This window comes from Lynx rufus, unplaced genomic scaffold, assembly GCF_022079265.1.
Source record: "Lynx rufus isolate CCGP_SWC_20201006 ecotype Redwood Valley unplaced genomic scaffold, mLynRuf1.p SCAF_5, whole genome shotgun sequence".
Taxonomy (NCBI): domain Eukaryota; kingdom Metazoa; phylum Chordata; class Mammalia; order Carnivora; family Felidae; genus Lynx; species Lynx rufus.
In genome coordinates this window covers 69,066,858-69,094,269 of record NW_025814867.1, presented here as the reverse complement: position 1 = coordinate 69,094,269, position 27,412 = coordinate 69,066,858, and the positions used below count along the sequence as shown (strand labels likewise).

Below are 27,412 nucleotides of genomic sequence, written 5' to 3'. Positions count from 1 at the left end.
TTGTATGGTAAGTTTAGTTTTACATGATGTATCCACATTGATTTCCATAGTGCAATACTGTTTCAGTCTTGCCAGTGATGTTTGAGAGTTCCAGTTGTTCCATATCCTTGCCGAAACTAGACACTGATCGCCTTATTATTTTAGCCATCCTAGTATGTGTATGTATTGGTATTTCTTTTCAGCTTTCATTTCTATTTCCCTTATGATCAGTGATTTGTAAATTGTGAGCACAATTCTGACATTTAAAAAAAAATGGTCCATTTTTCTTATGATTACTGAATTATAAGAGGTCTCTGGAAGCAAGTCCTTTGTCTGATGTATGTATTGTGTACGATTTCTCCAAATCTGTGGCTTGCCTTTTCATTTTCTTCACATCATCTTTGGAAGAACATAACTTTTCTTTTTCATAGAGTTCAGTTTATACATCTTTTCTTTTATGGCTTACACTTTTTATGTTCCAGCTAAATTTTTGTTTTTGCCTGCCACCACCTCATAAAGATTCTTCTCCTATTTATTTTCCTAGATATTTGAATTAGAGCCTTTGAGTAATGCTGTTTAGGTATATTCTAGACTGCCCCTCTATTAGAATCTGCCAATTTTTTGTGATAAGGAAAAAGTTTTGGATTTCTGGGAAAGAGACCACTGAGGTAAAGTATACTTTAATTACATCATATCCAGAGTACGTACAAATACTCAAGATTTATCACTGTTGATGTTGACCTTGATCACTACTTTTCCCCTCTTTCCATTGTGTACTTTTTGGAGTACACTATGTATAGCCTGTAGTTAAGAAGAGGAGAGTTATGATCCTCCTCCTTTATGGTAGAGTATTTACATTATTCATTTGGAATTTTTCTGCATGGGAGGTTTGTCTCTTCTCCATTTACTTATTAAGTCATTTACTTATAATCAATATGGACTCATGGATATTTATTTTGCATGTTGGGTTATAATTCAATACTACTTTATTTATTTTGATGTTTAAATTGTCCAAGCTTTGGCCATTGAGAGAGAGGTCTTTCAGTTAGTTTCTAGGCCCCTTTGTTGTAATTTCATCAGTGTGTGTGTGTGTGTGTGTGTGTGTGTGTGTCTGTATGTGTGTGTGTGTGTGTGTGTGTGTGTGTGTGTTTAAACACTTCCTCATTTATCATATGGCACTACAAGATGAAGATGCTGTAAGCTCATCTTGTATAACTCTTTCTCCAGTTCTAAAATCAGCCAATTCTCCAAGGAGCCCTGGTCCTATTTAATGGAGAGTGGTATTAGAAACCAAGATCTGGGTGTTAGATGTACTTATCACTACTAGAGTTTTATTTCTTTTAGGCCCTCTCAGATGACAAAGCATAAAAATGTTTGTGTATATCCTAACCAGTGTATCTACACATATATCTGTAAGTTTTTTTCTTTGTAACCATTTGTATCCATATTAAGTTAACCCCATGACTAATTTAATACCACATAGCTTGCCACTGCAGTCCATTCCCCTGGCCTGTCTGTAACTACCCATGCCAACAATGAGAGCCATGCTGTTTTCAATATTTATCTTTATTAATATAGATCCTAAGTGCACATGTGAGGTTTCTGGAACAGAGAAGATTGGTTCTGTACTTTACAGCAAGTAACAACCATGTCATCCCTCTGTGCTCCTGTCATTACTCCTGGAGCAACATGATGAGGGCTGGGTGGACAAACGTGTTTTGTCTGTTTTGTTGGTGAGGAATCCACCAGAAATGGATCTGGGTGCTTATATACCTGCTGTCTCCCTTCCTGAAAGCAGGCAGAAAAACCTTTGTTCTTGCATTACCTTTTGGAATGCAAATAACTGTTTCCACTTTTGTAACCTAGGTTGTCTTCCTGGTTCCAGGTCTCAGCCTCGTTTGAAATGTACACACATACCTCTGAGAGGTAAATCTCTCTGGAGTTTTCTCTAGCTAACAAGTCACAAATTACCTTCATGCTTGCTTTTAGCCAAGGTTCCAAGTTCAATAGTATTTGCTCACATATCTCTAACTCTGCAGAAAAATCAAAATATTTTATCCCTACCCCCACATGCAGATGAGGAGGGTGAAGTTCAGGCAGGTTAAAGACTTGCAAAAGTTGTAAGGACTAAAGTCAGGATGTAAACTGAAATACATTAGTCTAAAGCCCATGTGTTTTCAGTCAAGTGGTTTAGTTTCAGAAAAAACTTTCTTGTTGCTTCGCCAGTCCCAGACGTTTCAAGAACATACTTAGTCTTTTGACCTTGTTTTGTTTATATTCCTTTCTTGGTCTGCTCAGCTTATATTTTTTCATTAGTTAGCTCTGCAGAGTGTTGTTTTCTGTTTAATTCCAATATTATTCAGTAGTGACTTTGCATTTTTAGTATTTTGGTGCATTACTTGAAGTACAAAGTGTACTTTATTACACTTAAAAGTTATAAAGTACACTGTGCTTGCTAGAACTTGACAAGGTATGACAAGGTATGAAATGTATTCTTAAGGTCCTAGGGGTCTTAAGGACGATTAGGTAATCATGGAATGACGCTCCAAAAAGCAAAACTATTACTGCTGTCTCTGGAAGTAGATTGCCTGTTTTAATGTGAACACATAGCTCCTTTTCAGTTTTAAACATACCAGCAGTTTCCCACATGTCTTTCTTCCTTGATATTCCAATGCAGTTCATGCTTATTTTAATAACATATTTTGTTATTCCTGTTTCCCTGAAGGTTTGTACTAATGCAACAGTAACGCTCAAGGTCAGGGTGTGAGCTGTAAATAGTTATCCAGAAGAGTGTAAAAACCCCAATGGCATATTCAGATAATGAGGTACAAGGCATACTCTATAGTAGACATTTTTACTAGTGCATTCTCTTCAATCCTGCTGCCATGTAGGGGACACAGGGAAACTCTGCAATGTCATGAAGTTTTTCACATTGCTTTAGAGGGGTTTGTGCATTTCAATTACGATTTGTATTCTGCACCACTATTTCATTCCTGACAGTTGCTTGGGCCTGACAATTACTGATTTAGCTCTTCTCTACTTTCCTGTGCTTTTAAGAATGGGGCAATAACGCAAACTTTTTATATAGCATATCAAAAGGCTCTGGACAGTTCTTATAAATGTCTATCTACAGTTATAGTAGTTAGAGCATTAGAATAAAAGCCCCAGAGAAAACCGCTTACTAGTCCTGGTTTAGCTAGTTCCTGGAGTGTGCTTTGTCACAGGATAGACCTGTGACTGGGGAAGTTCCCCTTCCTATGGGTGAGAATAGCTAACAGGCTCTGGTGGAACAGGAAGTCTTTTGAAACAGTGTACCCAGGCTCCCTGAGGTGACATGGCCCTCTGCTTAGCTGCAGTGGTCGTGGTGCCTGTAGTTAACACAGTTTCACTCTTTGGAGCTCAGGCATTTAGGGAGCTGTGTGAAGCCTTTAATCCAAGCCATCTGCAGTCATCACTGAACACCGCACGATGGTGTGGCTGCTTCTGCTGCTGTTTCCAGTAGCTGCCATGCAGACTGGCATCTGCCTGCCATACGCTCAGTAGAGTAATCCCAACACTATTTTGACAGTAAGTGACTTCTTGGTTATCCTCTTAGTTTTCTGCCTTTCTTTCTACTAAAAGTTTGACTACACTTCCTTGCCAACTAATTGAATGCTGCTGACCGAAGATGACTGTTAATTTCAGATACATTGTTATCTATTTACCCACTGCCACTTTATTTGAAACTCTCACAGTTGCTTGAAGGCACATGAAACATAGGAGTCATTTTTTAAATTTAAGTTCATACATAGAGGTAAAGTAAGTGGTTCTTTTGAAATAAAGTAAAAACAACCAATGTAATAGTAAATGTATCCTTTGCATAAAAGACGGGTTCTTAGACAACTCTACTGTTTCATTCTACAAGTTAAACATATGGCAGAAATGAAGACTATTTAGGAGTTTAAATAAATGGCCTCCTTAGTTCACAAATTAATAATAAGTTCAAAATAAATAATTATCAATAATTAATAAGTTCAAAATAAATAATAATAATTAATTAATAATAATTAATCAATTTAAATTCATCCTAACAGTTTAGAAGGACTGTGCCAGTATTTCTTTTTGGTTAAAGAAAGGATAAAATCTTCTTGTTCATTTTTCATTCATTTATTCATGCATTCATTCACTTATTCATTCATTCATCAAAGCAATAAGTTCTAAGTGGAAATGTATTAGGCAGGAATTCTTCTGGTCTCATCCTGTCTGTAGGATGAAGACATGATGTTTGCATTTAAGCAGACTTCATTGTTCATGGAATAAATGGATGGGTGAATGAATGAATAACTCTTTTCTCTTATCTTTCTGGTAATTGCTGTTTTGGTTATTGGGAGAGGAGAAATGTTGGATATTTCTTTAGGACAGGCAGATCAGAGATTCTGCATAAGATGGTAGCAATTTCTACATTATATGTCCATCTGAATTTATCCAGCCACATAATTACAAATAATAATAACAATAAAAATAATAATAATAATAATACCACCACTACCAGCAGTAATAAATGGTAGAAACAGTTTTGCCAGACAGAGACATGTACAAGTAAGCACTTTTTTTTCAGTGCTTCAGACTCCTGCATTTAGAAAGTTGAGGTTGTTAGTTGTCTCTCTCCTGCAGATTTCAGGTTCTTACTTAGGATATGTCCAAAGAGCAAAGCATTGTTCTTGATGTCCTTATGATTTTTACATTCTGATTTTGTTCTAGAGTAACTAGGAGGAAGAGGTGATGTTTTCAGTTGCCGAAGGAGTTTGTGCTTTTATCAGGCTTTTATTGACTACGTACAATCCAATTTTCAAATATTTTTTGAGAATCTCTTATGGGCAAGGTGCTCTAGTATGTTGTCTGGAGATACAAAAATGAACAAGACAGGAAGCACAGTCAAATAGAGGAAATAAGGAAATAAGGTGTATACAGATACCCATAGTACAAGACAGTGTGGTAGAGACGGACAGAACAAGACCTGTCACACAAAGGAAAGGAGACACATTCCTGGGCTTATAAGAGAAGGATTTATGAAAGAAGAAACACTGACCTTAAATTGAGACTCTTTAGGGTCTATTCAGTTAGAAATGAAAGTGGAGGCAGTTTGAGGCAAGGTAAACCTCACCACCAACATTAATCAAACATTTATTGAGCACCGATAGTGCATAGTTGCAGTCTGCGAGTAACTTGCACTCTATCTGAGAAGATAGACACCTACCTAATAAATGCCATGAAATGTGATAAATTTGGTAAAAGTGGTATGTGCTGAGTATACTGGGAGCTCAGAGAAAGAAGTAATTTATTCTAACTAGAAGGAGAAGAAGATTACATTTGATTGGGGCCTTAGAGAATAAATAGGAATTTTAGAGTCAAGGAGAGAGAGAGAAAATGGCATTTCAGAGAGAAGAAAGATCATATGCAAATTGTCCAAGCCAGTGTTTCTCATAACGTGATTCTTGAACCTCCTTTATCAGTATCAACGGGTATGCTTATATATATACAGATTCCTGATTCTACCCCAGATCTACTGAGTTATAATCTCTTTGCATGAATTCAGAATTTGCCTTTTAATCATGTTTCTGAGCTTGAAAAAGGTGGCTGAAGATTATCGATGCCAGGGTAAAGTGATGTGGCTCCTTTGGAGAATGAAGAGTAGTTTGGCGTAGTTCAAGCTGAAGGTGTGCATGAGACTGAGGTGCGGAACGATAGCAAGGGGAAAGGTGTTTCTGGCAATAGACAGTGCCTTGTTTATTTGCAGTGTAGCAGGAATTGTGAGATAAAATTAAAGAGCATTTGGTGCCACATCACAGAGGGTCTTGAAATGTATCACCTTTGTTCCTCAGGTAATGGGGGGCCATTAAAATTTTCTAAGTAGGTGAGTAAAGTATATAAAACATCACATATGTGAATACCCAAGAAGTTTCCAAAGTTACCACCATGCCTTTCCAACAGTAGATACATAATACACAATTGTTAATTTATTGCTTTTTTTTTCCTCCTACAAATATACATACACATTTTTAGAAAGCATTTTGAAGATAATCAAACTCCTCTGTCTTACATTTGCCAGTTGTTATTTCGGGTGTTGCTAATAAACATATTGTAGAGCTTCTTTGTTTATATAATAATTGCAGTTTTAACTATTCAACGTATTTACTAAATATAAGTTTTATTAATTTATAAACTTGGGGAGGTAATTTTCAGTTGTCTAAGACATCAGGTAGAGATGGCGGCCAGAGCAAACTGGCCTGCAAGTCGGTAGAGGAACCCACGTGGCCTCACAGTGTGGCTCTGTGAGCCTGTGACCTGCGCTCGGTATGGGAGAGAGCACATGTTATGCTGCCAGTCTTGAATCTGGGACTTCAGCTGTTTTTAGCTTTGAGATAGGGAAGCGAGAATCCTTGAAATGGTCTGTAAACATTATCTTCCTCTGTGACCTGTGCATCATGTTCCTTTTAAAGGTCATTGAAAAAGTGTGGGCACCTGGGTGGCTCAGTTGGGTAAGCATCTGACTTTGGCTCAGGTCATGATCTCATGGTTCACGAGTCTGAGCACCTCATCGGGCTCTGTGCTGACAGCTCAGAGCCTGGAGCCTGCTTCAGATTTTGTGTCTCCCTCTCTCTCTGCCCCTCTCCTGCTCATGCTCTGTCTTTCTCTCTTTCTCTCAAAATAAAAATAAAAATAAACATTAAAATAATAAAAAAAAATACAGGTCATTGAAAAAGTGACTTAATGGCCTCCCTTGTTATCTGAATGCTGGAGCGATTACCACAGCACCCTTATCCTGGTCCCCACACTCCTATCTGGGGAATGTTCCTTACCTTTGGCAGAAAGGGCTTGTATTGTACTTCCAATATGCCAAGGAGTGATCCTGCCTTGTAGGTCCGGGAAGGTAGTTCCGCAGCCTGAGTACCAGGGTTTCCATCCTGGAGTGGATGTAGTTAGGCCAGCTGTGCATCTTTCCACATTTCAACCACATGAGGCTTAATCTCTGCACAGCCTAAAAAGCAACATTAATTCTGCAGAACTCTTAAGTCGGCTGTGGGCTGAGAAAGTAACTTAGGACCTCTCAGCCCATTGGAGTCTCATCTGAAGAAGTTAGTCTTCAGAGTAAGCCATTGGGCCACTAAAAGTTTTTTAACAATTCCATTCTCTGTTACATTACCCCCTGCTCCCCTAAAAAAGAAAAAAAAAAGAGTAAGTGTCCATTAACTTTCACACAGCACAACTGATGGCTAGTTCTTAGACTTCTTTTGACAAGTTGGCTACATATATATCCTGGCCTGGCCATACGGTGCCTTCTTACTAAAGTAAAATGGTACCTTTATGGGCCCAATACACCATGAGTCTCTCTGTGTGCCCTTAATTTCTAATGAGGGTTGGTTCCAGGACTCACAAAGAGTGTGCACATCCCCTAAACACATTCCAAAGAAAACTGGAAGGAGCTGCCGAGGGCTTCCCAGGAGTGGGGCAGGGGTGGGTGTTAAAGTGTGCCAGGGTAATCTACATGGATAATTGTGCATTGAATGTAATTGTAAACATTTTGTCCCTCATTACGGTCCTGATGTGGCCATGACAAGGGACATGCTTGCCAACCAGCAGGCCTCTGTCAAGGTGGGAAGTTGGGCTCTGGGTGTGGCCTAGAAGCACTTCTGTCAAATCACTCTCAGGAAAAAAAAGGCTCATTTTACAATTTCTGTGGTGGAAATATATCAATATAAAAGCAAAATATGAGGCATTTGGGGCATATATAATCTCCAATGATATGCCCAAACTTTTCAGAATGCTTTTTCACATTTGCAAAGCCATTAATGTTGAGAGTGGCTTTTTTTCTGATTTAAAATTCCAAATGCTATTTGGAATAAATAAAATAAATCAATAAGAGAAATAAATAAATAAGAAAATAGGTATAGTAATAATGTGTTCATACTTATATCCCGTGTATCATACTTACATTTATAAAGTAAATTTGTGATTTGTTCTGGTGTTATGGATATTTTCCCCCTCCCCATCTCAAGAACTCATCCCTTGCCAGTTGTCTTCCTGGATACCAGAGCCTTTGTGTGGAGTGGCAGAATCTGCCATTCCCTCATGGCTATTGCCTATGAAACCTAGGTGTCAGGGAGGCATCACTGCTGGGTAATCGAAGTAAGAAAGAGGCTGAAAAATAGGGAGTTCATGTTAAGGGCAGGTATATTCCCAGGGGTGCTTTTAGGCACATGTCTGTAGACAAAAGCCACTTTGCATGTAAAAGCACATGTGGCAGGAACTTGCTTGCCTCCAGATACAGGTAGTGGGAGGGGCTGGTAGGCCCATGGGCACCTCATACCTGAACTTGTAAGGAGAGGAGGGTCTGCCTGCCCTCTGGAGACCATGTAGGACTGGGGCATGGTCATTTCAGAAGTAACTTGTGGTGTCCAATAATCCCCTCTATGAATATTCCAAACCCTCTGTGACCCTTGATGTTTTCGTAGGGTTCTGGAAGGTAGTGTGGAAGTGATAGAGCTCCAGTGATGACTGCAGTCATCAAGTTTCCTCTCTGCTTTGCAGGTCAGAGACTAGAGATTAAATCTGATTTAGGAACCTAAAGGAATGGGGGCATTTATTACATCCAAATTTATGGAACCCATACGTACTGCTAATATATGTATACCGTACAGCAATTTACCAAGGGCATTCATGTGTTTGATGCAACCATGACTCATAAACAGCCAGGAGGGCATTAGCCCCATCTGAAGATTGAACAAAGAGAAACTCAGAGAAGTCAAGTGACTTTTCCAGAGCCACACAGCCGGTAAATACAAACTGAGGCCTGAGACCCAGGATGTTTCACTCTAAATCCACCTTTTTTTTCCTCTACCACATGGGGCCGATGCTACAACATAGCATGTTGCAATAAAATACAGTGCTTTAAATGTGAGCGAAAAATAGTCTTTGTGTTTGTAGCTTCTGTGCTTTATCAGAGTCATCACCCTTCAAGGGGACATGTCACAGGATCTCTAAAACGTAGTTGTGATCTAAGGATGTTGAATTTGAGAGCAACCACAGAGATCACCTGCAACTTCCTCATGTGGGAGATAGGGGAAGTGGAGACAGGGAGGATGAAGTGACCTGGTGAAGGCCATAAGGCTGGTTCAAGACAGAACCAGCTCTGGAGCCCAAACACATTGTCTCCCGCATCAGGACCCTCCCATATCACGAGGGAGTCTCCCACCATTGATGAGGTAGCACATGACAGATCAAGTTTGTTACTAACAATAATCAACAATAACACCACAGGACAACACTGCTGAGGGGGGGTCTGTGAGGAAGTCTGTGGTACTCCTCAGCAACTGGAAAATTTTTACAGTAAGCTGATAATTATTTATAAACCAGAGACAACTACACAGCTCCTTGCTTTACTAACAACGGCTGTGACAATAGGACACCCTGAAGAGGAAGTGTGGTCTTTTCAGATCAGCAGGCTAAGGGAGATAATTTTTGATTGATTTACATAGTAAAATGGAGTGTTGGTTTGGGCTTTATCCCAGCACATGCCACACTGGGACACTTCAGAGAAGAGAGCACCAAACTAGGAGACGAAAGATCTGGGGTCAAATCCTGGTGTGTCACCTATACTTCTGTGACTTCAGGCAAGCTGTTTGCTGTCCATCCAAAGGCCTCTCTTCCCTGACACGTGGGGTGCTGCCATAGTTGCCCTGCCCACCTTACAAGGTCATTGGAAGAGTGTCTATTATGTTTTATGTTATAATGCATAGGAAAGGGCCTTGTGAACAATAGTTTCAATAAGTTATTATGATTATTCATAGATGATGATTCAGGAATTCCATAATATTGTTTATGAGGGTGAATGAAAAAGAAATAAGCTGGCTAGGAAGGACTTCTTACTCCCTAGCTTCTCTTCCAAGTTCAAGGCTCTGTGCTAAGGTGCTTTACACACATATATAGTTGTGTGCAATTGCATGTCATTCTTACAATAACCGTATGAAGTAAATGTCATTATGTCAATTTTGCAGACAGAATTTGAAGATCAGGTTATGCAATTGGGCCACAAGGCTCCCTGATAAGAAAAAGAGCTGAAATTTGAATCCAATTTATTCTGACTCCTAGATCCCTGTTCTGGAGCAGCCCACTGTCCCACCTCTCAGAAGACCCTGGGGGTCCCATTTGTCATTGGCAGGCCTGCGGCCTTATTCTCCCACAAGAAACAAGCGCGTTCGTGAATGGCTGGCATGACGGCCCAGACAGAGATGCTGTGTTGCCGCTGCAGTGCCGAGGCCCAGTCAGGTCCACGCTCTGGACGTTTTGATTCACCACTGCAGATCATGACTGTGGTTTTCCATTGTTTTATCACAGGCTCTTGGCATGAAAGCCTCCCTTTTATACCCCTTGTGAAGTAAATCGAAGTGCAGTGTTTACAAAGATACTCTGCTTGATCATTTTGCTGCTGCAGCCTTTGAGTGCTCTGGCCTTATACACAGCACTTGTTTTAATGGTCTGAAGGAAAGAACCTTTTAAGAAGATCAAATGAGACACCTGAAAGGAAATCTGGCTTCTTGGTCCCATGGGTAGGAAAAGTAGCTTTTATGATTCGATTTAAATTTTGAGAATTGTTTGTCCTTTCAGATGCCAGGGAGAGGAAATAGATGTATATTGGAATCCTGCCTGGAGATAAAACTGCATACTGTCGAGTCACCTTACTGCATTGCAGACAGCGGGTTGCCTGGTGATGTGAAAAGTTGGAAAGACTTGGGTTCCCGTCCTGGCTATGCCACTCACAAGCTGTGTGACCTTGGAAAAGTGAACTAACCTCTCTGAACCTGTTTCCACACCTTGTAATAGGCATTATTATAATCTCTATATTATAGATGAGGACACTGGTTTCAGAAAGGTTAGTTCACTTTTTCCAAGGCCACATAATTTATAAGTGGCATATGTATACCCTGAAGGGTATAATAAGAATTCAAAGAAAATATTCTTTTAGTCTGTTGATTGACTCATAGTAAGCTGAGTAAGCTGTCAATTTCCCTAGATCTGTGGACAGATGACTATAGCTTTAGTTTCACAAATTGGTGTGTGACCTTGGGCAAGTCACTTTATTTCTCAAGCTCTTTGTTTCTTAATTGGAAAGAAGAAAAAGCTTGGGTAAGCATTTCTCTGAAGTTCCTTCCAGCTCAAACATTCTACGTATCTATAACTGATTACTTTCAGCTCTACAACCACAAAAATTTTTGTGGTTCCTGCTTGAGGTACTTCAAAGGGGGAACACTTTTAAATGACTCTGACATTTTCCTGAGAATGTTCGATTGAGAAATATGGGTCCTATGCAGGTAAAACATGAAAGGATACCTTCAATATAGGATCTGGGTATTTCAGAGAAATTTGTATGTGGTCTTGAACTTGCTTCAAACATGTGTCTATCTCACCACTTGACTATATGCAACTTGAGGGCAGGTTGTCTCCTTCATCTTCGTGACAGAATTCATAACACCCAGCAGTTACCCAATACCAATTAATTAATTGGCTTTTTAAAATGTATTTATTTATTTTGAGAGAGAGAGGGAGAGAGAGAGAGAATGTGTGCACTAGTGGGGAGGGGCAGAGAGAGAGGGAGAGAGAATCCCAAGCAGGCTCCACACTGTCAGTGCAGGGCCTGATGCAGGGCTCCATCCCATAAACAACAGTGAGATCATGACTGAACTGAAATCAAGAGTCAGATCCTTAACTGACTGAGCCATCCAGGCATCCCTTTACTGATTGGCTTTAAAGTTTTTTATATGTACAGTTATCAGACCTATAGACTTGCTTGGACTAATAAGAAGCAGTTTGGGGCATTTTCCTAATATTTATAGTTCTGTTAACTCCAATGTATGTGTTGTGGGTTAATTTACCAAGCTGTACACTGGGCTAGTAGCAGTGAATGGGCCACACAGAACATACCCTTCTCATGCAGCATTTCTCAGCGAGGGCCAAGCTTCAGTCCATACTTTGAAGGTAAGACATGGGTATCATGCTTATATGTCTACCTGCCCTTCCGCTTATCCTCTTGCTCAAATTACTTCAATAGTTTCCTTTTTACTATTTTATCCAATCTGTCACCTGGCTTTGATAAATCTCTATTTTATATGGAGCTGGACTTAAACTTTATTGCAAAGAGCTCTTTGCAACATACTACATTTTCTCTTGGCAAAGACTTGAGAACTTTTCGGTTATTCAGAGGTTATTTCAATAATTGAAAACTACCTGAAATTCTACAGAGAATTGGAAAAATTACAGGCATGCAATATCTTTTTCTTTCTTTCTTTCTTTCTTTCTTTCTTTCTTTCTTCCTTTCTCTTTCTTTTTCTTTTCCTTTCTTTTATTCCTCCCTCCTTTCCTTCCTTCCTTCCTTCCTTCCTTCCTTCCTTCCTTCCTTCCTCCTTTCCTTTCCTTTCCTTTCCTTTCTTTTCTATTCTTTTCTTTTCTTTTCTTTTCTTTTCTTTTCTTTTCTTTTCTTTTCTTTTCTTTTTTGGAAAAAAAGAGTAGCATTTGGGAAGCTTTCAATGAGCTACTAGAGACAACAGAGTGATAAAGGTTTAGTGTTTTATTGAAACTGGCTCTGGTTGTTTCTGTGAAATTCCTGTATTGAGCACAGATGGTGGTATATTATTTATTTATTTTTTCAAATGGTGGTATTTTAAATCCATAAATATCTTGTTTTTTTAATTTAATTTTTTATTTTTTTAAAATTTACATCCAAATTAGTTAGCATATAGTAAAACAATGATTTCAGGAGTAGATTTCTTAAGGTCCCTTGCCCATTTAGCCCATCCCCCCTCCCACAACCCCTCCAGCAACCCTCAGTTTGTTCTCCATATATGAGTCTCTTCTGTTTTGTCCCCCTCCCTGTTTTTATATTATTTTTGTTTCCCTTCCCTTATGTTCATCTGTTTTGTCTCTTAAAGTCCTCATATGAGTGAAGTCATATGACTTTTGTCTTTCTCTGACTGACTAATTTCACTTAGCATAATACCCTCCAGCTCCATCCACATAGTTGCAAATGCAAGATTTCATTATTTTTGATTGCTGAGTAATACTCCATTGTATATATATACCACATCTTCTTTAGCCATTCATCCATCGATGGACATTTGGGCTCTTTCCACACTTTGGCTATTGTTGATAGTGCTGCTATAAACATGAGGGTGCATGTGTCCCTTCGAAACAGCACACCTGTATCCCGTGGATAAATGCCTAGTAGTGCAATTGCTGGGTTGTAGGGTAGTTCTAGTTTTAGTTTTTTGAGGAACCTCCATACTGTTTTCCAGAGTGGCTGCACCAGTCTGCATTCCCACCAACAACGCAAAAGAGATCCTCTTTCTCCGTATCCTCGCCAACATCTGTTGTTGCTTGAGTTGTTAATGTTAGCCATTCTGATAGGTGTGAGGTGGTATCTCATTGTGGTTTTGGTTTGTATTTCCCTGATGATGAGTGATGTGGAGCATTTTTTCATATGTTGGTTGGCCATCTGGATGTCTTCCTTGGAGAAGTGTCAATTCATGTCTTTTGCTCATTTCTTCAGTGGATTATTTGGTTTTTGGGTATTGAGTTTGATAAGTTCTTTGTAGATTTTGGCTACTAACCCTTTATCTGATATGTCATTTGCAAATATCTTCTCCCATTCTGTCGGTTGCCTTTCAGTTTTGCTGATTGTCTCCTTCACTGTGCAGAAGCTTTTTATTTTGATGAGGTCCCAGTAGTTCATTTTTGCTTTTGTTTCTCTTGCCTCTGGAGACATGTTGAGTAAGAAGTTGCTGCGGGCAAGATCAAAGAGGTATTTGCCTGCTTTCTCCTTGAGGGTTTTGATGGCTTCCTGTCTTAGAGTTTATTTTTGTGTGTGGTGTAAGAAAGTGGTCCAAGTTCATTCTTGTGCATGTCGCTGGCCAGTTTTCCCAGCACCACTTGCTGAAGAGACTGTCTTTATTGCATTGGATATTCTTTCCTGCTTTGTCAAAGATTAGTTGGCCATACACTTGTGGGTCCATTTCTGGGTTCTCTATTCTGTTCCATTGATCTGAGTGTCTGTTCTTGTGCTAGTACCATACTGTCTTGATGATTACAGCTTTGTAGTATAGCTTGAAGTCTGAGATTGTGATGCCTCCTGCTTTGGTTTTCTTTTTCAAGATTGCTTTGACTATTCAGGGTCTTTTCTGGTTCCATAAAAATTTTAGGATGATTTGTTCTAGCTCTGTAAAGAATGCTGGTATTACTTTGACAGGGATTGTGTTGAATATGTAGATTGCTTTGGGTAGTATTGGCATTTTAACAATATTTGTTCTTCCTATCCAGGAGCATGGAATCTTTTTCCATTTCTTTGTGTCATCTTCAATTTCTTTTAGTGTATAGTTTTCATTGTATAGATTTTTCACCTCTTTGGTTAGATATATTCCTAGGTATTTTATGGTTTTTGGTGCAACTGTAAATGGGATCAATTCCTTGATTTCTCTTTCTGTCGCTTCATTGTTGGTGTATAGAAATGCAACCGATTTCTGTGCATTGATTTTATATCCTGCAACTTTGCTGAATTCGGGAGTCAATTCTAGCAGTTTTTTCATAAAGACCTTTTTATTACAACAAGTGACAAAGCCTTGACTAAGTCTTTGTGGTCACCATGTTACAGAGTGTCCCATGGATAGGTAAAGGAGTTGCATGTACCATTAGCCCTTGAGAAATTGAACCAATATGTAGGGAAGAAAAATGTTGACCAGTGACACTAAGAGGAACTCTACCTTTCTTAAAAGGAACCCAAGAGATCTTACATCAAAGAATGGATTGTACTTTGATGTTAAATTCCTGTTGTCATCAACTGAACAATTTTTTTGGGCATCCACTATGTGTGACACCATTCTAGCACTGTGGGGAACAATAAGGTAGATAAGACAGAACATATGCTTTTAGAGTTGGAAGAACAAAAAGTAATACCCCCTTCTTCCCTTTATATCTTTGGAACCAACTGAAAATCAGATACTAGGTTAGCTGGTGATCAACATAGTAGCTTTATTATTGATAAAGTTGATTGGAGAACTTGGACAAATGGACTTGCTAACAGCACTCTTTCTAAGTCTAGATGTTTAAATACTCTATGAAGTTTGGGGTGGCAGAATAGACACCCTTAGAATCATTATTGTCCAACTTATCTTGCCTTTTGAGCCCAAACTAGTAGCTTTTAAATTGATTAGCTCTATATGATAAGATGTGTAGCACCTACTAAGCAGGTAAGTTATTTCTCGTTTCATTGGGAAAAATCAGTAAGGAGCAACATGAAGGGAGACCTGGAGTGTTATATCAGTGGAAGTAACCTCATGGAATTTTTGAAGTAAGGGGACTAAAGGTCTCTACCTAAACATTCTCCATTTTTCCCTCCTAACCTGTGGGCTTAATCTCTAAGTTCATGATAAAATGGCAGTGTGTTTATCCCTCTCTGAAGAAGAGATCATCAGCATAGCAGGGAAGCTCTCCTGTAGTCTTTGTGATGCAACTCACTCAGTGTTACTATTCATTTCATTCTGGGTATCTTCCTGGGACCACTGATGGGAAGTTTAGTTTTGGTTCTTAGATGGCCTTTGAAAAGATTTAGAATAGTACCTTAGCCTAAAATCTACTTCCTGTATTATATCTCTTCTTAAATTGCATTCTCTCATATTGTCCAACATTGGAGGTTGTGAAATAAGCCCAAATAGCCAAAGTTGATATCATGGAGATACCCCCAATTTGGATATAACCCAATTCTTAACTACTAAATTCCCAAGGAGCAGTAAAGCACAAAAATCCAATTTTCATGTCCTTTTAATAAAGTTCAAATTAATGAAGTCCAAAAATCTGCTTAAGGATTTTAGTAGGTAAGATTTGAAAGTTTTGAACTTGATATGGAACAAGGTGACTTCGAGATTTGTACTTGCTTGTCAAGATGTGTTTGTTCATTACCACTTCATCTCCATGATACGGTCAGTTTATGATTTTTTTCCACTAGTAATGTAGAAATCAGTCTAGCTAACATTTATTGACTACTCTCTATGTGTAAGGCACTATGGATAGTACAGAGATGACAGAAGATGTAACTTTTGTCCCTCAGAGGTTTACAACCAAGTAAACTGGGTGAAACGGAATGGTACATTACATACCAAAGCTCTCTCTCTGGTTCTACTTAAATTACCCACACTGTTTCTAATTTTTGTTCTTAGTTCTATCCCAGCACACTATATTTAATCATATCCCTGTGACTTATATGTGTGTTTTCTTTCAGAAATGGCCCTTCTTTCTGCCTTCTTAGATAGTCAGCCTTTAAAAGCCAGTTTGACTATCACTTCTTTAGTTAAAACTTTGTTGGTTTTCTGGAAAGAGATATTTAGACCTTCCACTGAGCTCCCATATATAGTATTATTTTCTACCTCCATTGTAATACTCATCCCCTTGATTTGGAATAAGAGGATATCTTCTTGTTTGTTCATTCTTCTTCAGTGCATTGTAATGATGGTGTTGATTCTTTACCTTTCCCCATATCTGTGCCCTTTGGCATGTGACTTTAAGGGTCTTCTGAACAAGAGGCAGAATTTATGTCCTTGCTCTTTGATTCTGAGTTTGGCTGTGTGACTTGCTTTGGCCAAGGGAATGTTATCAGTCATGACACAGAGTCTAGAAAAAGTACTTGAGTATTTCTGGTTGTACTTTCCTACTTCTTTCATTGCCTTGAGAATATGCTGGGTTAGCTTCTTGGAGGATGATATACATGTGGAGTGTACCAATTTGTCCCAATTCTAACAGCCAAAGACAGTCTAGATCAGCCAACAGCCAGTTGACCTCCCGACATGTGAGCAAGCCTAGCTGAGTACAGAGTAACTGTATTATTTACAGTCTAGACTGTATCACTGACCCACAGACTTGTCATTTTAATAAATGCATGCTTATTGCTTTATGCAACTGGGTTTTGTGGTTAGATGTCAGAAGGCTATTTTGTGGAAATAAATAACTGATATCCTTTCTGTTTCCTCCATTAGACTGGGAATTTTCTGAGAGTAAGGATTGTGTACGATTCAACCTTCTTCTTTACCCATACCTAGCATAGAAAAGAGATATTTGTTTGCCGGATAAAAAATAGCCTAGATAAGTAAATGAGTATCATACTCCCAAATTAGAGATTACGCCAAAGTTGATTAAATTTGGCTTTGAAATATACAATAAAAATTTTTTATGGTCGTAGTCCATTTATTTTCCTAATGTTTTCCTTAGGCTAGCATTTATGATGTTTACATACCTTATATCAAAATTTGAAGAAGAACAGACATCTAAGAAATAAAGAAGCAAGAGAAAACAAGCTGGAGATGAGATAAAAATGTCACTGTTAATCAGCTAGCTGACCATATGAAATAAATAATCCACTGATCCCAGTTGTCCCTGCTTCATGTAGCTATCAAAGATGATTTGAAAAGATATTCCCAGCTACCATTTCATCCTAACTGAATGGCTATTGTTTGACACTGAAATAGTTCAGGTTATTATTAGGGTAAACCTAATAATTATATAATTCCTGCTTGTTTGTATACATTTTAATGAGTACAGAGCTCCCAGTTAAGGAATCAGAAACAAGTGGTTTAATATTTATCTTCTAATGATGAGGTAGCCCAAATTGCTGAAGGTTGGGTTTTATTGACACTTTATTAGTTTTTGATAGAATCTGAAACATAAATAGGGTGTTAATTGGAAAGTTGAGTGAGTGGTATGGATAGGAATCAGTTTTGAAGAATGGGTGCAGAGAGTAAAGTAGGATTCTGTAATTCCTTGAAATGTGATGCTGCCCCTGGGTCAGTCTTTCTTGAGTTCTTACATACTGCCATGAATGGTATGTCCATTCTGAACATGTTGTAAAAACATAGATACTATGGGTTTGGGGGAAATAATCAAGAAGGACCTGTCTCTTCAGGCGAATTCCTTTCTATTTGGCAAACACTGAATAAATATTGTAAATATTAAGATATTTCTAGAATCTTTTAGAGGTGAGGAAAAAGAAAGAAGAGCCATTTTTGGTAAGGTGTTAACAAAATATGAATTATATTGTTTACCTAATAGTTTCTTACCTATCAAATGTCGTGCTGGCTCAAAATGTTTTGATCTGACAAGTATGAACTTTTCAATGTAGATACTGTTTTGAATGATACTAGAAAGAAGTGGTAGCCCATTAAGGTCCTCATCCAGGTCTTTGGGACTGCATTCTCGACTGTCTAGTAGCCAGTACATCATAGTATGGGTTGATAGTTTTTCAGGTTGCTTTTTTTCTCATCCTAGGTCATTTCATAGAGAGACTGTGCCCTGTAACTTAACCCATTTGTCAGATCCATAAAGTGAATTTTGTGATTCTTATGGAAAAGCTAAGCTTACTTCAAGGTTTTAGTGGAGGACATTGAGGATGCTCATCACTTACTTGTGTGCAGAGCCAGTTAGGACAGTTGGTGTTATGTCTTAAGTTAGATAGCAGTCAAATACAAAGGCAACCTTCTGGGAAGAACCCAGTATCATGAAAGGGCATGAGATTTAGTATGAGGCAGATCTGTGTTCTCATCTTTACCCTGCCACTTACTAATTATGCAGTCTTGGTTGGTTACATAGCCTCGTCGAACCTCAATTTCCTTATTTGTGAAATTGGGTTAATAGAAGTATTATGGATTAACAAAAGTGAAGTATATGTACCAGACATTGAAAACACATTAGAGTTCCTCCCTTATTCTCCATTATTTTTAGTTTCCTCATGTTCAGGTCATATAAACTGGAATAAATAAAATAAATCACTGGTTGTGAATGAAGTAATGAACATCCAAAGCCTAGAATTAGTACAGACCTGTTAGTATAACTGCACTGAGCTGGACCATCTATATACCTTAATTACAGTTCTAGGCTCTGCCCCTGGGGTGCTGTGGTCAGATTCAAGTCAGTTGTTGAGAATTAAACAGACATACTAACTCATTAGTAACTTTCTCAGACAACCAAGTCTTGCACATCACTGTTTTTGCCTCTTTAGACTCAAGTAGTAGTTAAATGACATTTTTTAAAAAAATGAGTTTTCAAGTGCTTGATGATTTCAACTGAGCTGGGTATATAATCTGCTCCACCTTTAACCTGACAAAACTATAAGATACAGAAATGTGATATAGTGATTTAATACCAACTCTGTCAGAGAAATTTGCTAACACACACACACACACACACACACACACACACACACGGGTGTACACATACACGTATGCATAGATGCACACATACACACATTTTAGTTATTTACATTCAGAAAAACAATTCTGTTTTCAATCTGAGATAAGTGCTTTTAAATGTAAACTTTATGGGGCGCCTGGGTGGCGCAGTCGGTTGAGCGTCCGACTTCAGCCAGGTCACGATCTCGCAGTCCGTGAGTTCGAGCCCCGCGTCGGGCTCTGGGCTGATGGCTCAGAGCCTGGAGCCTGTTTCCGATTCTGTGTCTCCCTCTCTCTCTGCCCCTCCCCCGTTCATGCTCTGTCTCTCTCTGTCCCAAAAAAAATAAACGTTGAAAAAAAAAATTAAAAAAAAAAAAAGGCTTTAAATGTAAACTTTATTACCCATTCCATTTCTACTGAACATTGAGCTCCAGAGAAAGCATTCAGGGATATGATAAAGTATGTGTGATTTGAAGGAGAAAATCCTCCCATAGTAAAAGATCTGGGAAGGAATCCTCACAGATGAAAGAGACAAAGGATTCTTTTCCTGTCAAGTTTTGTAAGATGAGATGCAAATCTTGTGTCCATAGCTAATTTCTAGTTATTGCAGATCATGAGACTAAAACCTGTATCGGATGCTTTACTTTCTCTTTTCTTATCCCCCTTCCCCAGACTGTAGCGTGGGTTCTAGGAAGCCATATCTGTGTTGACTCCCATCCCTGCTAGCTCCAGAGAGACAAGCAGGTAACCTGGTCATCCTGCTCTTCCCCATCTGATTATGGAGTGTTTTTGGACAGGCAGGAGGACCTACACAAGGACCAGAAAAGTCTGTAGAGGATTTTTGGTGACATGTGAAATGCATTTAACTCTTTATTGAAGTTGTAAAAACAAAAGCAATAGTGGGAAGTAAAGAGCATTCAGAGAGCAGGATGAAACTGTGAAGGCAAGAATCCTTTCTGCAATGGCACAGGTGTGTCAAAGCGAATGAACTTTAACTCCAGTATAAATGGATTCTTCCAGCAGAAATTCTCCTGGAACAAAGCAAGAGAGCCTCAGGGAAAGGATTTAGGACTGAAAAAGAAGCCCTCATATGCCATTTTCTTCTCTTTGTTTTTATAGTTATGTCACATTAACTTTAATGAGGCAAAATGTCTATCAAGCTTTAGAACTATATGAGAAATTTTAAGAAGAATGATTATACATTCAATTCAGAAAATACACTCTGGATAGTCAGTTAAATCTTTTTTTCTTCTTTTTAAAGCCGACTTTTTAAAAATAGGAGCTTTTTCTATTTTGTGCTATGTGACATAACCTAAAAAAAACTTAGAAAATCCTGTGATAAAATTTTAAAGTGAAGTGTTTTGAGTGGTAAAAAGAATATGATGTGAGAAATCTTTTGACATAAAGATGACAAGCAGGTAGACTGAAAAGACTTATGCATGCTAGTTGAAGGAAAAAACTACAAAAAAAATGATACATCATATAACAATGGCCTGGGATGAGTCATTTTCTTTTTATTTCCTAGGTAAAATCTATTTAATGATTTTAACATTTATCCATTAATTTTTTTCTGTTTGAAGTGTAATTCAAAGCTCGCTATCAATCCTCTGAAGGGTAAGGCAGGTATTTATTTTAAAATGAAAAAGGATTACATATTTTCAACACAAGTCATAATATAGAAGAGATGTATAGTTGGAGACTTTCTGGGGAAATGTTTTTGTGCCATGACTCTTCTTGATGAAGGCTGGTAATGATGATAGACCTCTATTCCTACCAGGGAAGGAAAGCATTTCGGAACAAATGTAAAAGTTTTCTTCCCAGGTAAAGGTGACCAGTTCTGTAATTTAATTCTAAGCCAATGTCTGGAATTTCTTGGGGAAGGTGAAAAAAATCTCTGTGGTGTTCAGCAAATTGGCTTTAAAATTTGTCTGTGGGGGATGAAAGACACATTCCCCTGAGGGAAGGTTTACATTACCCTTCTTACCACCTGACTTGGCTGAGTTTGTGACAATAGAGAATGGCATATGGAAAAGTGAGATGGCTTCAACTTTTTGTTTAATACACTATTTCAGGATTGATATTAAAAAAAAACTCTCCACAAAGGAAGAAAATATTTATTTATCTGTCATGATGTTGTTCATCAAATTATATTATTCAAATACCCATTTTTGCAAAAATACCTAGCCTCTTTACATAATCACAAGAGATATGCGACTTGATGGCCACTCAGAATGCTCTGAGCTGACAAGGACCCTAGGACTTAGAGAGGACTTTGCTCTCCCATTCCATACTGGACCACAACACTTTTCTCTGATCATAAGATTAGGGCAATGGGATTTGTAATTAAAACATGCTCAGGGGTCTCAGAATGTTAAGCCGATTAAATGTGCTGCTTATTATGTGGCTATAGTTTGGTATCTGGAGAGCTATAAATTATCCCTAGACAACAAAACCGAATGCTCCCAAGGTGGTTCTCAGAACAATTATCATTTTATACCAGTTAATAGAAACTTATCACATTACCATTTACTGATCAGTTACCAACTACTAGGCAGTCCAGTGGGCTCAGTTTCTTTACATTGTCTAGAGATGAGAAAACAGAGGCTCAGAGGTTTTTAGAAATTTGCCCATAGTTATGAAGTAGAGTCAGGATTGAACTCATATCTATAGTTTTCAAAATCTCATATTTCACCCCATCATATTGCCTTCCAAACAGAAAACAAACAAAAAAACCCATAATAGTTAAGTTCAGCAATTCCAAAACATCCCAAACAATAATGACTTAAGGTTTATTTCTCCCTTTTGTCATAGTGCAGATTTGCATGCCAGGGTCTGCATGGCAGCTCCATGGTGTTGGGGACTCAGGCTCTTTCTATCAAGTTGCTGTGCCATCAGTAGGGTATGTTGTCTTAGTCTGTGTGGCCCAAAAGGACTCATGACCATGTCTGCTTCCACCCATGGAGTGGGGCAGGGGAATGGAAGAGGGGAGGGAGGGCATGCTGCTTCCCTTTAAGGGCACAATCACTTTTACTCCTGTGCCACTGATTTGAACGTACCCATATAGCCATGCCTAGTTGTGAAGGGAGATGGAAAGTGGAGTTTTATTGTGAACAGTCAAGAGACTAGGTAAAGCTAGGAGGTTTTATTATTATGGAAAAAAGGGAAGAACAGTTTTTGGAGGTAAATTAGGGACTATGATAGGGCCTTTTCATATCAGGGAGTCTACCTGTATCATGTTTGTGAAGAGTTTAGGTTCCAGAGAAGCTATGGAAGTTAGCCAAGGTTATATAGAAGTTGGTAGCACACAGGCTAGAAAGCAGTTCCCTGACGTCTAGGCCTCTTCTTTTCTACCATAGCAAACTGGTTCTGCAGCTTCACCGCTGCTGGTGAAAAAAACAATGCTGACCAAATTGGACCATTAGTGTCCGAATTATGTTCATTAGCACAAAACATTCCCAAAGAATCCCAAAGATGCTTTGTACTCTTCTTCCATGAGTTAATGTGAAAAATGCATAAATATTTGTATATGTTTGTCCTTATTTGAATGAAGATGGTTTGAAAGCAGGCTTTAAAAAGCATTTCTGCATAGCTCTAGGACTGTATTGTGTAGGATTTTAGTGCAATTTTCTAATGGACAGAGAGAGAGAATAAGTTCTGGAATTTATTACACTGTGCATTTCACTTGGATTGCCTGACAGATCATTGGAATTTAATTTTAATTAAAAAATACGGTGCGTCATAGCCTAATAATCTATAGCCTCACACTGCTATGCAATTTTTGGAAGGCAATAGAAAATTGAAATCATTCTTGGGTATTGAAAATGTTTATGTGTTCAGCCCATGGGCCAATTCACAATTTAATTCTGATTCTTTAAAGACCTATGCTTTGTGAGCACACTGGTTAAGAAAAAAATTAAATTTATTGTGACACATCATCAACTTGGTGCAAAGCTGCTCCCCCGAAGGAGTGGTTGAATAGACAATAGATTGTGCAGGCAGTGAGCAAAAACAAAACCTGAGTTGGGACAGAGACTAATTGTTCCAGCTACTACTCTCAGTTCTCTACTATCATATGCTTCCATTCACTGAAGCATCTCTTGTTTGGTCTTGCCTGAGTGTCTTGTGTAAATGTTCATCAGTACCAATAACAACATTTCCTATGTATCTGTGCTTTATGCCTTATAAAGTGCTTTCCTTTATGAGATGTAACTTCATGTGAAAAGCAACCCAGTGGGATAGATGAGAGAAGAGTAATAATTTCCACTTGTACAGATAAGGAAATCAGTCATAAAAGGGATTATTGTGAGATTTGCTGTTTTTTTTTTTTTTGTTGTTGTTTGTTTTTTTGTTTTGGTAACAGTAGGAAAAAGGAGAATCACATTTGACTGTGAGTTTAATGTTTGCCTTTTGGAGGCAATGTGTTTTGTGTATACAAATGTGTATTTCTGGGATGGATGGCCAGGTAGCAAAGTTGGAGTCATCCCATAACTGTGTCCATGGAAATGGAAACAGTGACCAGTCTAGTAGTTGAATGCTTTATACAGCTATGCTTTCAGTCTATATGTGAGTTCTCTCTCTCTTTTTTTAATATGTGAATTTTAGAGAATTTTAACTCTGGGAGGCTGGAGTATTTGTGCTAAGTTTTGTGTTTCTGCCCTTTCTATCAACATCTTTTACCGTGCCCAGAGCCCCTGCTGTCCTGATATTTCTTGTTGTAGCACTTTGTCTTTGTGATCTTCTTGATTTAAGCACCCTATCTTGCCATCCTATTTTCTCTTCCAAAGCCTGCCCACTGTCAGGACATATAGATGTCAATATAGATATAGAGAGACATAGACACATACATAGGCACAGACAGACATTTGGATGCCTGGTTGACTACTACTTTTCATTGGAAGGCCATGGTCTTTGTGGGCATGTGGTCAATACAAGATTTTCCCCTTGTGATGCAAAGAAATTTTCATTTTTCTTTTGAGTCCATTTATTTTGACCTCTCAAGAGGTCAAGCTTAACCAGATCATTGGAGGTGACAAAAGTCAATTTCAAACATCTGAGGATTAATTTGCTTATATTTTGGCTTCAGTGATTGTTACTGAAACTAACATTTTTTTTTCTGAGATTTTGCAAGACAAAAGAGTATATAGACTTTGACTTTCCTTTACATATTCTTGTGTGATATCTCAAGACTCTTTCAGTTTGGTTTGCTACCATCCTATAAGACTTGAGAAGTAAGAACTATTTATTAAGTTTTAGTAACCTTGGACCATATCACTAGTCTTCTGTGCTCTCTGTGTACCCTCTTCTCCATGCTCACGTCTTTTCAAACAAAGATTAGAGGACAAAACCAGTTTTCCATTTCTGTAGGCTAAGAACTTCCCAGCTACAGAATACTATAGGTCTTACACTACCTGAGGGGTTGTTGCTATCTGGAATTGAGTCTTCATGGAAGGTTTTTAGTCTCTTATAAAGATCTAACTGGTCATCTCATTGTTTCCCCAGTGAAGGTGCCTGGTGCCCTGAAACTCCCTGTGAATTTGCTGGTGACCTCACTCATCAACCTTTGGGATAGCAGTCAGTGTTCGCTCTCTGCTTTTCAAAAAGAGATACTTGACTATCTGAGCTTGGCTCACAAGGAAGCTTCCCAGGCAAAAGGTAAATTTTTGGAATTGGCACCTCTGGTAAGGCTTTCATTGTAAAAACATTAAACATCACTGTATAAGCAAAGATGAAAGATCTCAGGGTATCTGGGAACTTTTGTCTCTTCCTTAAACTACCTGTTACAGACTGACCATGGATTCAAGTCATAGACTAGGAATGGGAGTAGTATTGTAGTTATATTGTTTAGTTTTTGTGTATTTAAGTATATGTGGATATTTTAAAACATGTTTATTTTTTCTGAGGATTCAATTTGCTAGCTTTGTTCTGAATTTGACAGAGAAGAGCAACTCTATTACTGCAATGAATATAATTTCTAGATAATTTGTGAAATGAGAGAAAAAAATTATTATTGGAAGTCTTCTTTCTTCATAGTTAACTATTTTAAGACTTTTTTCCCTATACTGCGAATAAAAAGATTTAAAGACATTTAGAAAGTTAAAACCTAATATTTCATCAGTAAAGGTGAATCTGAGTGAAAAGCATGACTTGAGTGGTAGTACACATTAAGGGTTACTTGTAGAGGGCTCTTTCTTACAAACAAAAACAAAAACACAATATCATCAAGAATTTTTATGTGTTGTTATTAAAACAAAAGAAACCCTGAAATAACTTGTACTGTCTCTATACTGCACCATAAAATCATAAATATAGGGCTTTTCAATAAAAGGTGATATAATTCTACCTTTTATTGTTTTAGTAAATTTATGGGAAGAGAGTGGAAAATATTACAGAATTATTGCACATCTTTTTAAATTTAGGTCAGTGATTTTTTTCCCCTTTATTTCTTAGGACCTGTCCTGTCTGATCAGCTGGTCTATTACAAATCTCTTCATTCCTTTTGCAAAGGGCTATCTAACAGTAGTGCACTATTTACTTCTAATGATTCTAATTAAGCTTGAGAGAAAGACAAGATTGAGAATCAGGAAGCTTGCCTTCAAATCTGATTTTGGGGAAATCATTTAATGGCTCTCAACTTTTGTTTCCTCACTTATAAAATAAGGACTTGAATATAATTGCAGCAAGCCAAACTTGCTCAAAGTGTGGATGGGGAAAGCAATATTGGAGATGTGATCCATGCCTAACCACCTGCACTTAAAACAAAGGGACAGAATGACTATATTTAAGAGAAACCTCGGCTTTGAGGCCCTAGACTAATAATTCTGAGACTTTAGTGTGCCCAAGAATCTGTTCTCTAAGAAACTTATTAAAAATTACATACTCCTGGGACCCATTATAAGGGTGTTTACCTGTGAGGTCTGGGTTGAGGTTTAGTAATCTGCATATTCAACAAGTACCTACAGGAGTCTAATACAGATGACCCTGGGACACCCTTTGGGAGACACTCACTGCCTTGAAGGCTACATGGCTATGGGTGAAACAGATAAGTACCCAGAAGCTACCAGTTAATAAGATGTTTTCTCATAAGTTTTTAGAAGCTCAGCAGATTTGGAGCTTAGTTATTAATCTGTTGAATTTTTGCTGGGTGTGCTTTTGGATGAAGTTTAGCTCCAGGCAGAGGGTACAGCCAGAGGAGCTATGTTGTATCATCTAATGCTGGTTAAGGGAGCATGGTCTGGTGATTTCATTCTAGAAGCCTGGCTCTGTCCATTCTTTCCATGTGATGTGAGGCAAGCTATCTTCCAATGGAAGCCTCTTTTCCGTGTCTCTAAAGCAGAGGTGGTATAATACATTTTTCATGGTGTTGTTACAATAAATACGTAAGGTAATGCATGCAGAGCAATGAGCAGAGTGCCTGGAATGTAGTAATGCTGAATGCATGTTACTATTATTGTTGAAGGTCAGAGGGGAGACACTTGGATTTAGTAATCAATTTTTAGTATAATTTACCTTTACATATTCAATTTGTTCTTTAAGCATTTATTAATTATCTGTTTGCCACGAACAAAGCACTCTGATGTGGTGGGGTTGGGTTCCATGAAAAGAGGAGGTAAATGTGAAGATGTCCTCAAAGGGATGTGCAGGCCAGCTTGGTAGGCAATATCAGCTAAGATAGGGGCATGGGAACTATGGCAAGAGGAGGGAAGAATTCAGCATGGCTTGATTCCAGACATATCTAGACTCAATTTCAAAGTAAGGCTGATGTACCCCCTCAGATCTGAATAAGCCTTGGTCCAGAGTTGTGAGAATGGGCTGCCAGGGACCTGTTAGTAGTTCTCATATAATAAAATTTTCACATATGTATATCCCAATCTGATTTTCCCTGTCCTGTGGTTTTATAACCAAGAAAATGTTTGTTACGATTTTCCCTGTCACATGGTTTTATAACCACGGAAATGTTTTTAAAATAAAATAAAATAAAATTGAGGCATGAGCCATCTCTTTTTACTTAAGTAATTTATTAAACAAAATTGTGAATAATCAGTGGGAATCAAGACAAAACAAAACAAAAAGTCTTAACCCAGGCAGACATTGTAACATGTTTTCCTAACTGGTGTGGGCAAAAATAATTCTTTGAATTTGACAGTGCTTTCTTGTCGAGTTCTCTCTGGCAGGTCTTCCTAATGAGAGAACACTTCCTT

At 38.3% G+C, this 27,412-nt stretch overlaps 1 long non-coding RNA gene across 1 annotated transcript in view; it reads left to right on the top strand.

Moving 5' to 3' along the window:
* The first annotated feature begins 3,322 nt into the window (after positions 1 to 3,322).
* The window catches only part of LOC124526593 (uncharacterized), a 310,386-nt gene continuing 286,296 nt past the window's right edge, over positions 3,323 to 27,412 (top strand). Inside the window, exons 1-2 of the long non-coding RNA XR_006965700.1 lie at positions 3,323 to 3,546; positions 24,714 to 24,866. This is a non-coding gene — a long non-coding RNA (uncharacterized LOC124526593). The remainder of the gene's footprint in view (positions 3,547 to 24,713; positions 24,867 to 27,412) is intronic.